This window comes from Aegilops tauschii, chromosome 5 (genome assembly GCF_002575655.3).
Source record: "Aegilops tauschii subsp. strangulata cultivar AL8/78 chromosome 5, Aet v6.0, whole genome shotgun sequence".
In the NCBI taxonomy this organism is placed as follows: Eukaryota; Viridiplantae; Streptophyta; class Magnoliopsida; order Poales; family Poaceae; genus Aegilops; species Aegilops tauschii.
Genome location: NC_053039.3, coordinates 204,697,571 through 204,704,587, shown reverse-complemented (window position 1 = coordinate 204,704,587; position 7,017 = coordinate 204,697,571).

Here is a 7,017-nt window from a genome sequence, read left to right as displayed (position 1 = left end):
CATCAAGATGCATTTGTATGAGTAGTTTATCTTGTGGGAGAAAAGGATGAATGAGGGAAGGCCTTATCTGCAAATGTGGAGAGGAGTGCGGGTAAATTGTCATAGTTTCCTTCCTATCTGTTAGATATAGATCGGACGGCCTATATTGCAGGATGGCAGGCACACCATCATCACCAACTCTGCTTTTTATAAGAGTAGAGAGTAGTTAATATTCTATTTAGGCTACTCATAGTGGAAAGTATCATATACTAGTATCATGTGCATGATACTAGTGTATGATTCGAGACTAACTTTATAGTGCCATGCATGGCACAAAGTAGCATAGTATTTAACATGATACGGTATCTACCTATGTTACTCTAACCCCCTCTCTTCTTTAATTCTTTGCCACATCAGCATGTTCGCTATTCCCGTGTGCATGATACCGGCTAAGATACCACATTACCACCACTATGGCCAGCCTTAATTATCGCATGCAATAATTTAGTGCACCTTGAAACCGGAATGCCTGCTTGACTCTCCTTCTCCCTCCAGCAGTCCCACCACTCCACCCCGTGTGGAAAAAATCTGCATGCATGACTCTCCTGCCCCCGCAGTCATCCAATCCGTTGTGACCAACAATATTTCCACCCCTTCCCTCCCCTGTAATTTACTCCAACAAATATGCACACATAGCTGTTATGTTAATCACGCAACATATCTTATGGGACGCTGCTTCAGTTACTTAACTGCAGGTGCATTGGGTCACTGACATGTGGGCCCAACAGGTTTCTGGCCCACATGTCAGTGACGCAACTGCACCTGTAGTTAAGTCACTGAAGCTCAGTCCATATCTTACGTAGGTGTGCCATTGCTCGCTATAAATACTGCGCCTCCGCGGCATTCGGAAGAAAACTCACGTTCATCGCTATCTCCTCCCCCTACTCCCTCTCTCGTCGACCACCATGGCATCGCCCCTCCCAAGCCCTAGGCGCCCCTCGCCGCACCGCGGGGACGATCACGCGTCGCCATTCTGTTCCTCGCCACCACTAGTCGAGCAGGACGCATCGGTGTTCCGCTCCTCGCTGCGACGCGTCGAGGTGGACGCGTCTGAGTTGCCAGTCTCGCCAGCACGCACGTCGGAGGACGCGCCGGCTCCCCGCTACGAGGAGAATGTCGCGCCGCCCGCCGAGCCCCCCAGCCTTGAGGAGCTTTGGAAAGAAATGGAGGTCGCCTTGTGGGAGGCTTTTCCTCCGGCAGAGCGCGCCAAAATAGAGGCGAGAAGAAGGCCGAGGAAGAGAAGCGCGCCGCGAGGCATGCTGTCTGGCAGGCCTCTGTCATGTTTGAGAGAGTTAGGCAATTGGCTCTTTGGCAGAAGGCTCGTGCGAGGGCTGTGAGGGTGGCGGAGGACACCCGTGCCAAAGCCCTGAGTGCAGTCGGGCCCAAGCGCCTCATCTATGCTTGGCGGTACGTGGACTGGGTGCACGCTTCCAGCGAGGAGGAGTACCTATTGGCGCCGGATCACCACACCGGTGAGATCGCGCTCGCCCGCCGGCAAGCCACTAATCACCACCTCGTGAGTTGCGAGTCTGAGGAAGAGGCGTTGTGTCGGCGCGCAGGGAAACGGCCGCACACCAGGGTACTCATGGCGCGCCGCAAGCGCTCCTGCGAGCGTCGTGGCTTTTATTAGGAATAATTTAGTTTCATAAGGGGATCTCATTAGTTTTGGGACACAAATGATAAATCCCGAACGTTCGGGAATTATTAGCGTCCTTAATTAAGTATGTAAAAGGAAAAGTTCGGAAACCCGTACTCATTTTGTAAGTACATGCATATAGCACAAACTTAACTATATATCGCACTGCACGTCTCTCTCTATATATGCTTGCAGACTATGCTACTACTATTACTTATGTACGTGCAAATGCACATTTTATCATTATGATTTGGTTTTTGTAAAAGTAGAAAAAAACACTAGTCAAGCTTGTGAAACGATTCAATGCAAAAGAAATGCAAAAATGCTCGTTTGATTGTTTACTTTTAGCTTCCTTCTCTATGGTTATTTCTCTATCGTACTTTGTATGGAGTATCTCACTAGTCGGGAAGGCATGCAAATTCCCAAACCGCTTCCTACACCCTGTATCAATTTTTTTGCCTAACAAGTTTTGCCGTGCAATTGGAATTCCAACTTGAGTACTACTACTAGGAGTACCAGGGGCCAGTTCTTTTAGGCTTCTAGATTAGTAATCCCATAACTACTACCTCCGTCCTGGTTTATTGGTCCCCATTGTAATCTGTGTCAAATTTTGACCATAAATTTAACTAATGAAATGTTTATGCATGTCACCCAAAATTATATAACTTTTGTTGACATGCACTAACATTTTATCAGTTAAATCTTTAGTAAAAATTTAGCACAAATTACAATGGTGACTAATAAACTAGGACGGAGGTAGTAGTTTAGAAGCCCAAATGAATGAGTGAGGCGCCTTATGTTACTCTCCACTGTGACTAGTGATACGTCTCTAATGTATCTATAATTTATGAAGTAGTCATGCCACTATATTATCATTCTTATATGTTTTACAATCATTTTGTAGCAACTTTATATCATTTTTTGGGACTAACCTATTGACCTAGTGCCAGTGCCAGTTGTTGTCTTTTGCTTGTTTTTTACATCGCAGAAAATTAATATTATACGGAGTCCAAACACCGCGAAACTTTTTGTGGATTTTTTATGGGCCAGAAGACTCCCGATGGGCCAGAGCAGCACCTGGGGGGTGCCTCGAGGGGGGCACAACCCACCAGGGCGCGCCAGGCCCCCCTGGCGTGCCCAGGTGGGTTGTGCCCACCTCGGTGGCCTCCCGCACCCCCTCTTTGCACTATAAATTCCCAAATATTCCGAAACCCTTGGGGGTTAACCTAGATCAGAAGTGAACACATGATGAATTGAATCTTTACCCTTGTTGTGATGAATTGAATCTTTACCCTTGTTGTGATGAAGAGGAGGTAACCATGATGAGGAGGGAGTAGTCCACCCTCGGGGCTGAGGGTTTGTAACAGTAGCTATGTGTTTAATCTCTCTCTCTCTCTCGTGATCTATATCATGGGCTTTGTTAATATAGTCGGATCATATGATGTTTCTCCCCTCTATACTCTTGTTGTGATGAATTGAATCTTTACCCTTTGAAGTTTTGTCATGTCGGATTGAATATTTAGAGATGAGAACACATGATGTATGTCTTGCGGTATGAATACTTGAGGTGACATTGGGGTATCCTATTGATTCACTTGATATATGTTATGGCATTCAACTTGCGGATCCCCGCGGTGATATTGGGGTAATATTTGCATAGGGGTTGATGCATATTTTTATTATCTTTTCTCCTATAGAAACTTTGGGGTCCCCTTGTAGTTCTTTGTGTGGATTGAGTATCATGAACATGAATTTTCTTTGGTGTTATTTTAGTACGAACTCTTGATTAGATCGATCGGAAAGAATAGCTTGCGTTATTTTAGTACGAACTCTAGGATAGATTGAACGGAAAGAATAGCTTTGAGGTGGTTTCGTACCCTACAAACAATTTATATCTTTTGTTCTCCGCTAATAGGAACTCGGGAGTGATTCTTTATTGCACTTTGAGGGATAATCATATGATCCAACTATGTTTGCATTGTTGAGAGGTTGCACTAGCGAAAGTACGGACCCTAGGCCTCATTTTCAAGCATTGCAACATCGCTTTTGTGCTCGTTTACTATTTGCTACCTTGCTGTTTTTATTTATTCAGATTATAAAAATATATTTCTACCATCAATATTACACTTTTATCACCATCTCTTCGCCGAACTAGTGCACCTATACAATTTGCCATTGTACTGGGTGTGTTGGGGACACAAGAGATTTCTTGTATTTGGTTGCAGGGTCGTTTGAAAGAGACTATCTTCATCCTACGCCTCCCACGGATTGATAATCCTTAGGTCATCCACTTGAGGGAAAATTGCTACTGTCCTACAAACTCTGCGCTTGGAGGCCCAACACGGGTCTATAAGAATAAAGTTGCGTAGTATACATCAAGCTCTTTTCTGGCGCCGTTGCCGGGGAGGTGAGTGCTTGAAGGTATATCTTTAGATCTTGCAATTGAATCTTTTAGTTTCTTGTTTTATCACTAGTTTGGTTTATAAAAAGAAAACTACAAAAAATGGAATTTAGGTTGCATCCTATTATTGATCATCTTTATAATATATTTCTTGAAAATGATGGTTCGGAAAATTATGCTCAGTTATTAGAAGAAGAAGTCAATAAAATGCTTGGCACAAAATATTTTAATGATGAGCATGGTTGCAATGTTGTTAGTGTGAATTCTTTGAATATCCAAAATGCTAATGATGATTGCACAAGTCATGACAAAAATGTTTCTTATAAGCATGTCACTTTTTGTGGAGTGAATTGGGAGTGCCTTTTCACACCAAAAAGGGAAGATAGATTTTGTAAGAAGCATAAATATTTAGAAATGAAGAAGTTGCAAGAGAGGCTAGATGATTGTGCTGAAAGAAGTAACTTTTTTCGCCATCCTTGTGAACTTTGCAATGAATGTGGTCATTTAAATCTCCAATGCAAATTGTTTCATGATCAAATCGTGTCCAAAAATTGTGATAACTTGATTACCCTTGAGCATCATAAAGAGCTTAGCCTTCTTTTGGGGTATGAAGAAATGAAACGTATAACTAAGGGCTTTCCAAATCCTGAGAGATTCCTTGGTTTGATCTAGAGGAGATTTATATGTTTTGTTCGATAAATTGCATTGAGAATCCTTATATTGCCAACTATCTAAAGACAAGAAAACAAATAGAATATGAAGAGAGTAATAATGAAAGGGAAAATATTTCCCAATACCCTCCTAGTGTTTATTATGATGAATCAAGTAACGAGGAGGAGCTTCCTATCCAATCAATCTCTTCAACAAGAAGCTTGAAAGAATTAATTAAACCCACGCATGGTGTGGTGAAGAAGAAGAAAAGAAGAAAGAATAGAGGTAAAAAGGTATCGCTCCCATCACCATCGTGCCTCATGAAAGTGAAGCAAATATGTTGATGGAGGATGATGATATTGATGATGATTTTGTTATGCCTATTGCTTGTTGTGATGATTATGATTGGGAAGACAACGATATCCCTTATGATCTTGAAAATCTTTTTAGCACTTTCTTGGAAGAATGTGATAATAATGTTTGCTATACTATTGGTGCCATTCATGCTATTGATAAGAATGATTGTGATGATATGCAAAACCACAAGCTTGGGGATGCTATGTTTAATGAGTATGATATGTTTGAAGATTTATTTGCTGGAAATAATGCTTGTCCTAAGCTTGGGGATGCTTTGCTTAATGAATATTATCCTTTGATTCCTTCTACTTTCGATAAAAAAATTTATTATGATGATAGCATGCCTCCTATTTATGATGATTACATTGATGAAAGTGGGTTTGGAAGAGTGTCAACTTTAGGTAGTAGTGATCCCACTATTTTGGAGGGTGTTGAATCTTATTAAAATATTGATGAAAGTGGATTTGGAGAGGTCATTACTTTATTTAGTGATACATCCACTATTTTGGAAGAGGTTTCAGTTGACTATGACAATAAAGTTGCTATCTATGATGATTATTATGATGACATGTATGCCATAAAGAGTAATAAATCTTCTATGCTTGTGCATCATGAAAAGAGTGCTGTATGTGATAGTTATATTGTTGAATCCATTCATGATGCCTCTGAAAATTATTATGAGAAAGGAACTTATGCCCTTACATATCTCAATAATATCAAGTTTCCTCTCTATGTGTTGATTGTTTTGAAGTTACACTTGTTTTGCCTTCCTATGCTAGTTGATTCTTGTTTCCATAAGTTGTTTGCTCACAAAATCCCTATGCATAAGAAGTGGGTTAGACCTAAATGTGCTAGTCATATGCTTCTTCTTCTTCTTCTTTTCTCTTCTATGTTTTTACCCCTTCCCTCCTCATTCTCATTCTTCTTCTTTTATTCTTTCTTTTTCTTCTCTTTCTTCTTCTATTCTTTCTTTTTCTTCTCTTTCTTGTTTTTCTTCTTGTTATTCCTTATTTGTGTCATTTTAGAGCTAACATAGGTAATTATGCCATTTTTTGGCCAACTAAGCTTATTATGTCAATTTGGAGAAAAATAAGGTAAGTATAGGTCATTTTTGTGCTAACCTAGGTGATGATGCCATTTTTTAGCCAACTTACGTAAGTATAGCTCAGTTTTTATCTAACTTAGGTAATTATGCCATTTAGGAGGAAAATAAGCTAAATATGCATTTGTTAAGAAAAACACTAGAGAAAACTTACCCTCATCACAACAAATGCGATGAAGATCGCAACTAAGGTAACAATTTATCCAACGGCCTAATGATACCAAGCCTCATTATCAATGGCATATTTTCTAATCTTCTTAATCTTCAAGCGCATTCCATCCATCTTCAAGCGCATTACATCCATCTTCAAGCGCATTGCATTCATCTTCATCTTGTGATCATCGATGACATCGACAACATACAAATCCAATTTCATCTTCTCTTCTTCAATTCTTTTAATTTTTTCTTTCAAATACTCATTTTCTTTTTCAACTAAATTTAACTTCTCGACAAGAGGGTCGGTTGCAATTTTCGGTTCACATACCTCCTAGATAAAAATATCTCTATGTCAATTTGATGGCCATAATTGTCATAAATGCGAAATGCAACAAATAGTTATAAAAGAGAATTTACCACATCCGAATCATAAAGCGGGCGAGGGCCGACGGGGACAGATATCAAGACCACGGCACTATGTATAACAAACAATCATACAAAGTAAGAAAATTATACAAGTAACTATATAAATCATACAATCATAGAAGTAACTATATAAATCAAGTACAACATAAAAAATTGAATACCTAATAATAATCTAGATCGTCGGGTTCAATAAATGCTCCGGGATCAATAAATGCATCATCATCATCACTATCATGAATGAAGTGTTCA